Source organism: Equus przewalskii, chromosome 29 (assembly GCF_037783145.1).
Source record: "Equus przewalskii isolate Varuska chromosome 29, EquPr2, whole genome shotgun sequence".
Classification (NCBI taxonomy): Eukaryota; Metazoa; Chordata; class Mammalia; order Perissodactyla; family Equidae; genus Equus; species Equus przewalskii.
The window spans coordinates 33,632,869-33,644,121 of record NC_091859.1 but is presented as its reverse complement, the minus strand read 5'-3'; the positions used below and the strand labels follow the sequence as shown (position 1 = coordinate 33,644,121).

The 11,253-nt window shown below is 57.9% G+C and overlaps 1 long non-coding RNA gene across 4 annotated transcripts; it reads left to right on the top strand.

Moving 5' to 3' along the window:
• Positions 1-5,265: 5,265 nt before the first annotated feature.
• LOC103543481 (uncharacterized) lies at positions 5,266-9,252 on the top strand. 4 transcript variants are annotated; one of them, XR_011534533.1, is made up of 5 exons: positions 5,266-5,759; positions 6,036-6,179; positions 7,113-7,321; positions 7,841-8,084; positions 8,658-9,252. It is a non-coding gene; the product is annotated as an uncharacterized lncRNA (long non-coding RNA). The 4 variants fall into 4 exon arrangements; XR_011534532.1 differs by having other exon boundaries at positions 5,294-5,581; positions 8,709-9,252; XR_011534534.1 differs by having other exon boundaries at positions 5,294-5,759; positions 8,709-9,252.
• The last annotated feature ends 2,001 nt before the right edge of the window (positions 9,253-11,253 follow it).

Genomic DNA, 11,253 nt, shown 5'->3' with positions numbered 1-11,253 from the left:
TCTGCACCTTCCTAGCTGTGTGACCCTGAGCAAGTCACCGACCTTGCTGGGCCTCCCTCCCTTCCCTTCCCTCTGCTGGAGCCTCTGCTGAGAGGAGAAGCCTGGAAGGCTGCGCATCTGAGTCTGCAGGATGCAGGGGGACCTCTCCCTATATGGCCACAGGGCTTCCCAGAAGCTGCATGTAATTGAATCCCATTTTCCGCACTCTAGGGGGCTGACAGTTGAAAGGAACCCACCCGAGGGCCCCGCTGAGATAATGAACGAGGAAGCCCACATGCAAATGGGCCACAGACACCAGCCCGCCCCTGCAGTTTTTAAACCTCCTTAAGGCTGGGCGGCCAGACCTACACATGGGGAAGCGCCTGCCCCTTTGCAACGCCTGGGAGAGCGCTGGCGAGGTTGACAGTGATGAGTGCGTGCCCAGCAGGGTCCTGGGACCCTGCACTGTCATCCGCGCTTCTGTCACCCGCCCCCCGCTGGCACCCACACTCAGTGACACTCTGGGCGTAGGGCGCAGCGTGAAGACATGAAGGCACCTGAAGACGCCAAGAGCCGCGTGTGCCACGTGCGCACAGGGACTGTTATCAGCAGGGAGAAAGCAGAGTGGGAGCTTGGGGCCAAGTGGGATCACGCCCCCCACCAGCCCCTGCCTGCCTCCCGCTGTCTCAGACCCCACAGGGAAACTGAGGCTCAGAAGAGTGAAGCTCAGCCTGCCCCGTGCACACAGCTAGGAAGCTGCAGAACTGTGCTTCCAACCTGCGTCAACCACAAAGCCTGTCCCCTGACAGCGTGTGGCCTCAGAGTCCTCCACTTGTCCCCTCCCTCCAACCCCTCTGCCCCCCCCACCACGCCCCTCACCTAGGTGGCTCTCCTGCCTCCCACCTCCTCTGCTTTGTTCCATCCTTGACCCATCTGCAGAGGTGTTTTTCCCACAAAAACCCTGCATGCGTTTCTGTCCTAACTTTGCCCAAGAACCTTCCGTGGCTCCCCATTACTTCTAAGAATCAAGTCAGAAATCCCCAGCCAGGCACAAAATACCTCAAGCATCTGGCACCATCTCGCCTGTATGGTCTCACCTCTCCTTCCTCCCCTCACAGACCCTCAGCTCCAAGTGGGCTGATCTGCCAGCCCCTCCTGTGAGGAGCCTCCCCAACCACAGTTCCTTACCTCCTACCCTCTGAACCCCATGTGTAGCAGCCAAAATAATGATTCCCCTAACAGGTCCACATCCTATTCCCCAGAATCGTAAGTCTCTTGTGTTACACGGCAAGGGGGAATTAATTAAGATGGAATTAAGGCTGCTCATCGGCCGACCTTAAAATAGGGAGAGTTGCTTGGATTATCCAGGTGGGCCGGATGTCATCACAAAAGCTCTTAAAAGTGGAAGGGGGAGGCCAAGGAGAAGATCAGAATGATGCAACGTCAGGAGGGCTCGGCTGCCTCCATTTTCCCGTCCACAGGAGCAGCAGAAGCCAGCCTCACAGGCTTGCCAGGAGGGCTGAGGAATATCAAGCGCGGGGTGACTGCTGTGGCCTCACCACCTGCGCGATGGCAGGAGCATCTCGTCTGAGGGCAGATATTAGCATCTTCCGAGGTTTTCTTTTCTCCTGATGGCACATCCCAACTCCCACCGAGCGACAGTCTCTGTGTTTCTAATCGTTTTATAAGCAGGGTCTTGTCTCCACACATAGGCTGTTAACACCCCAGGGCTGGGACGGCCTTCATCATGGGTTTTTTAAAAAAATCATTCTTACTCTTGATGATAACAATAGCGAGGATTATTCCAATGGCTCTTGACCAGGGTTGATTTTGTCCCCAAAGGACATTTGTCAATGTCTAGAGATATTTTTGGTTGTCACAACTGGAAGGAGCTGCTGGCATCTAGTGGGCAGAGGCCAGGGATGCTGCGAAACATCCTCCGATGCGCAGGACAGCCCCACTACAGAGAATCGTCCAGCCTCCAATGTCAACAGCGCAGAGACGGAGAAATGGGGGGTTGTTCAGACACGCATCATGCGCTAGGCCAGTTTTAGATATTTTGTATCATGAGCTGTTAACCTTGGAACAACTTTGCAAGGTGGCATTAACATCCAAAAGATAAAAGTCAAGCTCAGAAAGGTCTAGGAACTTGTCCCAAATCACACAGCTGGAAAGAGGCCTTGCCCGGACTCCTCACGAGACTCCACTGTCTGCTCAAAAAGCCTGGGAGGGCCCTCCTCCTGCAGATTATGCAGTCAGAGCTGGGCCGAGCATCTATGGGAACTGATGAAGACCCTGGCACCCGGGCTCATCCCATCCCATCAGAGGTGACGCCTTTCCTAGGGGCGTCCTCCACTTTCAGGACAAAAGTGTTGCACAGGAAAGTCAGCTTTTCAAAGATGTCACAAAGAAAGCACTCCCTGTTTTATAAAACACCTCATTCGGTTAGCTGCTTGGTCAGTTGGCGAGTCAAGCTTTACTGAGCACCGTGTGCCGAGCACTGTGTGGGGCTCTGACACGCTTTCCTGAGTCCTGTGGACTCCGTGGACCACGCCCCTGAGGAGCTGGGGGCCAGCACAGCAGGATGGTTACGAGCACGGGCTCTGAGTCACACAGTCTGAGCGTAAAACTAGGCCCTACTAACCTACTAGTTGTGAGGCCACGGGCAACTTAACCTCCCAGGGCCTCGGATCCCTCAGCTGGACCATCACAGCCCCTTCCTCACAGGGTCGGTGTGGGCTAAATTTGCACAGTGCCTGGCACACGCCATAAATGTTAGCTCTTGGCATTGTGACCTGTTAACGAGTAATAGGGAGAAGTCAGGATGAATGTGGGACCCCTCTCCATCTCCCCCCATCCCTCCTGGGTCTCTGAGGGTCGACTCAGCTCCCTCACCCTCCCTGATGTGCAAGCTCCGGGCATTGGGCAAAGTGAGAAGAAACGTAAAGGGGAGACTCCTTTGGACGGACATGTTAAAGCTGGACCACAGGGAACACAGCTACTTTTGGGTTACGTTATCATCACCCCATTGTACCAGTGAGGAAACTGAGGCTTAGAGAAGGGAAGTGCCTGCCCGTCCCCAGGTCACAGGACAAGACAAGGGCACAGGGGAGCTCAACCTTGGGCTGCCTAACTACAATTTTCCACTCTCCAAAAGCAGCGTGTGAGTCTCCCTTTCGCACAAGCAGTGGTGGAGGGAGTCAGTTTCTCTGATGCATCGGCAATAGGATTTGGGTCACAAAGAAATAGCAGGGCGGACACACTTGGCTGCAGTAAGAGCTGCTAGGACCTTTCCTGGCCCCCGTCGCCCCTGCCACGGTTTCCCTCCGGGGAGAGCCTCGGGCTGCCGCTGGATAAACTTTCCTATTAAACCGGACCCTGGTTCAAGAGCTCCCACCGGGCCGCAGCGCCCAGGTCTCCTGGCATTGCCCTGGCACAGTCCTCCCCCTCCCGCCTCTGAACCCCTTGAATGAGCTGCCATCGGGGGAGAGCGGCCACCACTCCTGCACTGGAAGATGAGCAGGGTGGGCAGACCGCCCAGCAGATCAAAGAACCCGAAGCACTGATGCGTGTCTCCTATGCACCCAACCCCTGCTCATGAACTGTGCAGGTCCTCAGCCGCACCGTCCTTCAGGCAGCCGCCGCCTGTCCAGCCCCTCTTTGCCGTATGCCCCAACCCAGCTGCAAAGAAAAAACATCCAAGTTCCAGAGTGACTGACAGACCTGAGTTCTAGTTACATCTCCATCACGACTAGCTGTGCTACCCAGGCCAAGTTGCTCAACTTCTCTGAGTTCAGCAGGAGGCATAAGGCATAAGTGATGCCTTAAGTTCCCTGTGAGGACTAAGTGGATGGGAAAGGGACCTTGTAGACGGCATGGTCTCGCATGGACAACTAGTGCGACCCTTGGCTCCTGCTGTCCCATGTCCTGTTCTAGGTCAAGGCCGCAGAGAGGAGGGCGGAGGAGGGAGATGCTCAGGGGACCCTTTTTTCTTCAGTGACATCTGTTTGCTTAAGGAGGGTGATGACACTCCCCAGGACGCCCTCGAGGTGTAAATATTTACCGATGGAGGGCTGTAGGAGGACCGGGGCCCCGGACAGGGGTGAGGCCCTGAAGAACATCCCCAGCTCAGAGGGCGGAGCCGGGGAGGCGGGAGAGGCCGCGAAGGGAGGCGGAAAGGAGAGGAGAAATCACACACAAATATTTGCTGAAGGAGAACAAATTCCACAAGTGGCAGAACTATTTTAGAAATGTTCTATTTGCACAAGAGTCGGCCATGCGGGCACCGCGGCCCAGAGGGCGGGTGGAGACTGTCTACACAAATGCACACACAGGGCCCACCGCCACCTGAGGAGTCAACTCACCGCTGGGCTTCGGCTCCTGGACGCTTCCTTTCCATGTGACACGTAATTCAGGAAGTTAAGAGCAACGGATGGTCATTCCTGAAGCCCAGCCCGGTGCCAGCGCCTCCACGTGGCATTCCACGTAACCCCGGAGGCAAGTGTGGCTCCTGGCCCCACCTTTCCACGGAGGCCCTGGGCAGCCACCGCCCATTCACCCAACACCTGTTCCCTGGGCGCCTTTGGGGGCCAGGCCCTGCTGCACGTTCCAGGAGGGAGCGGTAGAGGAGTGAGACAGACGGCAATTCAGAGCATGACACCAGCAACGAGAAAAGTGGGGTGATCAGGCAGGGCACGAGGGGTGGCGAGAAGGGGGTGGTTTAGGGGGATTGTGACCCAGGCAGGGGACTCTGCAGGTGCAAAGGCCTGGAGGCTGAGCTGAGGACACTGGCGATGAGGAAGGAGGGCAGAGTCCCTGGGATGGCTACAGTTAAGGGGACCACAGCGGGGGGTCAGGGAAAACCATGTAGCCCAAGGCCACTGTGCATAAGGCAGGGGCGCGTTTGACCCTGGTCTGAGTCCAGGCTGTTTTACACAAAGGTTAGAGGACAGGATTGCAGCAGGAGAGAAGGACAGAGACAGAAGCCTGGGCTGAGATGCCCAGGGCAGGTGGGACCCAGGTCTCGTGGGAGCCAGCCCCGCTCTGATTGCCCCACAGGACCAGGCACTGAAAGGGGATCCCGCGGGGGGCTCAGACAAGCCCTGAGGAAGCCAAAGGGCCTGATTGCCTCCACGTGGCCTTGTCTGTGCAGGGATCAGAACAGCCTCTCTCCTCACCACCCCCCGCCTTGGTTTCTCCCTCCTCCCTAGAGAGAGGCGCTCATCCTTTTGACCCACCCTGCAACAGCTGCCAAGCCCGGCCCAGAGCCCCGCCCACCAGTCCTGAGAGCCTGGCCGGCCTCTGCAAGGGGACCAGGGACACAGACCAGCTAACAAAGGAAAGGGGGCAGCAAGGCAGGGACAAAAAGCACAACCCAACATGGAGATGAACGAGGACACAAGAGCCACCCTCCAGGAGCTCCATCCGCCTGGAGGCTGCCCTGCATGAAGCGGGCATGGAGCTCATGACGCGTCCGAGGAAACTGGAGAGGGCAGATCAACCGTCGTCTGAAACAACAGGCCGCCTCCCTCACCATCAATGCACAGCTTGGCGTTGGCAGCACTGCCTGGCGAGGGGGCCAAGCCTGTTCCACCTGCTGAGGGTAATCTCCCCACACTGAGACCCACTAAGTTTGACTTAATAGTCCAGTTGCCATGGCAACCCTCACTGCTGGTTCTCCCCATGTCATTCTTCATCGCAAACCCTGCTAGGAACTTATTGCTTCAATTGGAAACTTATGGTTGCCAAGGCAACCCCCTTAAGGCGCCCTGAGGATGCAGGTGGGCTGCAGGTGAGGGTGGGATCTGCCCACTGAGGCTGGGATGGCTGATGGTGGGCAGAGCCGGGGAGGGCAACCGTGGCGTGAGGTGAATAGGTTTGGGCCAGAAGAACATGAGGGCAAAAGGGGGACTCTGGAAAGAGAGGACAATGGCCTCCACAAACGCACTCACTCATTCACTCCTTTACCTGCTTGTAAGCCGTTCATTCACTCGCTCACCTGCACAGTCCGCCACTAGAGCCCCTGTTCCGTCTTCCGGCTCTCTTGTTTCCCGCAGGCTGGGTGGATGGAGGAGTGGGCAGAGCCCTCCACACACGCACACAGCCCACATGGAAAAGCAGGAACAGAAGGAGCACCGGCTTGGAGTCAGACAGACCTGGGTTTCATTTAGACTCCTGACTCTCCTCATTTATCAGTAGAGGTAAGAACAGACCCTGCTTCTGAAGATATTGGGTGCAGGAAACAACCTGAGTCTCCATAACAACGCCCTGAGACAGGTCTGCACCTGAGAGGTACGCGGGCAGCAACCATGGGCTCTGGGTCGGTTCTCCAGTGGAGGCAGGGGGCCTCCAAGGGCTCTGCACAGGGTCGGGGGATGGGGCAACGCAGAAATCAGGTCTGGGCCCAGACGGAGGCCAAGGGTGGGAAGGGCCTCCCTCACTTGAGAGAGAAAGAGAAAGAGCCCCACGAAGGGATGGGGCAGGGGAGGGGGGACAGTGACGACACCACAGGACACAACAACATTCCAGGAGGGCCCCCCAACCCAGCTTTCCAGGCACAGTCTCACTTTATCCCAAGAACCCCACGAGGCAGCTTTCTTCCCCCCTATTTTGCAAAGTAGGACACCAAGGCTCAGAGAGGTGGAGTAAGGTCACCCAGCAAGTAAGCAAGTTGATCCAGAATCAGCCGTGGGCCACGTTCCTTCCAAATGCCCCATTTAATTCTCACAACAGTCCTAAGGGCAGTTCCGTTATCCCCACCCCTCTGACGGAGAAACAGGGAGGCCAGGTGGCTCAGCTGGGATCTCACAGCTCCACCAGGTGGAGCCTTCCCATGCCCTGCTCAGTCTAAACTCCCAGACCTTGGACCGGAGACTGCCCTTTCCAGTCCAGAAGCCACCACGGGGAAGAGGGGTGGGAGAGGAACCCACGCAGATCCATCCTTCTCCCAAAGAATGGCTTTGCTGGGACCTGGGCCTGGCCCCGGTCAGGGTGGGGGTGTGGGGAGGGGCTTGTGCGGGGGCAACCGAGCTCCTCCAGCCACACTGAGGGTGGACTCGGGGCTGGGAGGCCAGGCAGGCAGCTGGGACAAGACAGCCCGTTTCCTGCTCCTTCACGGGAATTCTCAATACCAGACGTCCGGGCAGCACAGAACGGACCAGAAGCCCCCTAGAAGTGTGAGGACTGAAGGTGGCGGTGAGAAGGAAGAGCGTGACCCTGGGAAGTGGGGAGTGTGTCCCCCACCCCCGCTCACCCGTCAGAGGGGAAACCACGGCTCAGAAACAAGTGACACATCCAAGGCTCACAGTGACCACAGGCCACGCAGACCCGAGACTCAAACCAGGTCTGTGTGGCCCTGCCCCAGGCTCCTCCGGCTGCAGGGGCCCGTTCTGGGTCTGAGCCCCTCTCCTCCTCTCTCCCCTGGCTGCAGGCCTGCAGCTGCGTGTCCTGCCACCAGCTCTGCCTTTGTCCTCAAACCCAACAGCCCTCGTCCTTCCCAGGAATCTGCCCCCTGCTCTCCTTCCCACCCGGAACATTCTTCCCCTAGATGGCCACTCACACTCCGCGCAGGACTTTGCTTAAACGCCCCCGCCTCGGAGAGGCTTCCTCTGACCATCTTTCCTGAAATAGGCACCCCCTTTGCTCAAAATAGTCAGTTTTGGGGGTGGGGGATGAGGTGCCCGACAAGTGAGACACGACGGCCGTGCTGGGTGATGGGTACCTGAGGATCCATTGCTCAGTTCTCTCTGCCTATCCATATGCTTGAAATTTCCCATAACAAAAGTTTAAAAAATAATAAATAGAAATCAACACTCCTTCCACCTCGCTCCATCCCATTTCCCTGGTTTATCTTCCTCCACAGTATTTGACCCCACCTGACATCCGTCACGTGCCCATTTGACTGTTCGGAGGCAGCCCCGTGACAGCAGGGGTCTGGCTGAGTCGCATCTGCACCCCACGGTCTGCCTCAGCAGCAGCCACACGGCCGGGGCTCAGTGGAGGTCTGCCAGTTCCACAAAAGAATGAAACACAGCAGTGGAGGCGAGTCAGAGCTACTGGAAGGGCAGGGGTCCGAGGCTTTGGGCCCGGGCCTGTCTTCATCACAGGTGTGGGACCGAGAGGGGCACAAACTTATGCTTCACGTAGTCATTCAACAAATGTTTAAGGACACGCCTTCTTGCCAAGTCCTGTGCTGGCACTCAATGTGCCAAGTGGAGTCTCCGGAGAGGCCCCTGACTGCATGGGAGACGTGCTGGGGGCTGGGGGACCCTTGGAAGGAGAACCTCACCCAGTCTTGGGCCTCAGGGAGGGTTTCCTAAAGGAAGTGATGTCTGAGTTTAGTCTCAGGATGAGTAGCATTTAGCCAGGGGAGGAGGAAGCGTGTCCCAGGCAGAAGACACAGCACAGCCAATGGCCCAGCGTAGGACGGAGCGTGAGCACTGGGAGAACCGCCCTGTTCCAGTGTGGCTGCGGCAGAGAGCGCGAGGGAGGCCAAGGCGGGAGTGCTCAGAACAAACCAGAGTGTGGAGGCCCTGTGGGCGGGCAGAGGAGCCTGGGCCCCGTGCCGAGGGTGATGGAGAGCACACCCTGCACTGTCCCGCCTGCCCCCGGTCAGTCCCAAGGACACAGCAACTCATTTCCATTTCTGGGCTTTCATGCTTGTTGTTCCCTCTGCCTAGAAAGCTCTTCCCTGACTCTCCACCCTGGCTCGCCTCCTCCTTCCGGTCTAGGCAGGAGGATGGGCTGCTGAGAGGCTGACCCTGGGCAGCCAAGAGCAGTGGACGCCTCCAGGACTACACGTCCCAGCACCCTCTCTGGGTCCTGCAGCGTCTGTGGCAGACGGCTTCGCGGCTCCCAGTTCTCCGCCTCCCGCAGCCACAACCTTCTCTCAGTGGCTTTGTGCGATCGCCCACCAGGGATGGTGCATTCTCCCACCACACTGACTAGGGCCTTGACCCTGAGACTTGCTTTGGCCAGCGGGATGTGGGCAGAGGTGAGAGAGCCCCAGTTCTGAGCCTTAACAGGCACTGCAGGTTCCTCTTTGCCGCCTTGCCCTCCCACCATCCTCATGGGACAGAAATGTCCCAAGTCGCCCAAGGATGAGGCCTGCGGAGCAGCCCTGGAGCAAGCCCCCCTGAGCCCAGCTGGATCCCGTGATCCCCAGCTGATCTGCAGACTTGTGAGCGAGAACAAATGGTTGTTGTCTGAAGCCACTGAGTTTGGGGTTGTTTGTTAGGTGGCATTATTGTGACAATAGATGACTGATACACAGTATTTATACTCTGGTGGTTCTACCTGTTGAGTCCTCATGGTCTTATCCCACGCTGGACCACAGGACCCTCGTCGGCCTCATTCGCTGCTGTGTCTTCAGCACCTGGCACAGTCTGGTGGGTGGAGAACTTCAAATACGTGTTGAGGGAGTGAATGAATGAATGCAACGTCCCCAAGGGTCTTAAAAAGCAATGGCTGAGCAGACCTGCAGGTTAGGAAGATGAGTGGCTGCTGTAAGAGGAAACGGAGGCAGTGGGCAGCCTTCGCAGGAGGGCCAGTGAGGAGGCCCTTGTCATGGTCCAGACGGGGACAAAGATGGCCAGGACTCCAGAATGAGCAGAGAGAATAACCACAAAGCTGATGTAGCCCGTCCTGTAGGCCAGGCTCTGATACAGCCACCTCGTAAATCCTCACAACCACCATACAAGGCCGGTACTTTGATGGTCCCTACTTTTGAGAAGAGGAGGGGCCCACCTGGTGGTGCAGCAGTTAAGTGCGCACATTCTGCTTTGGCGGCGTGGAGTTCGCCAGTTCGGATCCCAGGTACAGACATGGCACCGCTTGGCAAGCCATGCTATGGTAGGTGTCCCACATGTAAAGCAGAGGAAGATGGGCACGGATGTTAGCTCAGGGCCAGTCTTCCTCAGCAAAAAGAGGAGGATTGGCAGCAGATGTTAGCTCAGGGCTAATCTTCCTCAAAAAAAAAAAAGAAAAAGAAGAAGAGGAAACTGAGGCACAGAGAGTCAGTAACCTTCCTGGGCAATGCAGCAAGTGAGCAGCGGCTCCCAGCCCAGCTGTCCGGCCCTGGAGTCCCTGCGCTGACCCCTCCACCATGCCCTTGCCTCCTGTCTCACATTTCAGAGCAAAGATCAGTGGGACCCCAAGCCGTTGATGGCATCGAGGGGGGCCGAGAACTTCGCCCCCAGCATGTGTGGGAGGAGGGGGTGGGGAGGAAACCAGGGAGAGAGTATGGTTGCTTTTTGTGGTTTAATTCAACCTGCTGGGTCGCGCCCCTGGATCAGCTATGGAGCACAAATGCCAGGTCCCAGAGGCCACCTTCCCCGGGGTGAACTGGGGGGAGGCAGAGAGGCGGGGGTTTCGGCAGCCCACGCAGCTGCCCTCCCACTTTCTCCTTCCTTTTCCCCCCAAAGAGTTTGTGGACGGTTCATCCAAAAGAGCTGATGACCCGGGTGTGGACCACCACACTCTTCTCCCAGGACTAGAGATGAAGCAGACAGAGAGCTCCTCAGTGACGGAATCTCAGGCAGAGGCAGGGGCAGCGAGGCAAACCCGGCGGGGGAAGGGGGTCCCTGGGGAGGCGGCAACAACGCATGTGGGTTGGGAACCCCCATTCGTGCGCGGAGGAAGCGTGGCGAGCAACGCTCCCATCTGCTCAGCTCTTTGCAGTTTACAGAGCGCTTTCCTACACGCCTCCAGGGCCAGTGCCCACGGCAACCTCGCAGGAGGCTGTCCTCCCCACAGAGGCCTGAGAAGACTGAGGCTGTTGACTTTTCGGAGCATACACAGCCTTGAAGGACCAGAGTGGGGACCGGGGCTGGTCTGATCGCCACCTGAGCTGGCTCTGCTCCGCCGACGTGGAGATCACTTCCAGGAGCTGAAGACTCGGGGCAGGCTGGTGTCCTAAGGGGTGGGGGGGGGGCAGCCCACGCGGGAGCCTGGTGACCCCCTGGGGAGTCCGGGCACCGGGAAGGAGGTCGGTGCCCTGTGGATTTGTCTCCGTGGAGGGAACCACAATCTTTAGAACGAAGCTCACCTTCAGAAAAGACTCTCAGAAAGAACTCGGGTGATAAAGATGCTCGGAGGACGGAGGTGAGAGGACGATTAAGAGGTGAGGGGGCGAGGTAACCTCATGCGGAAAAGCTGCTCAGGCCGGGCCTTGAGGAGAAGCCGGTGCGGAGAATTCTGCCGGCAGAGCTCAGGGAAGCTCCCAGCTCCTCACCACCCTCTCCCCGCTGAGACAGGCAGCGCTCCCTTCTCGAGGCA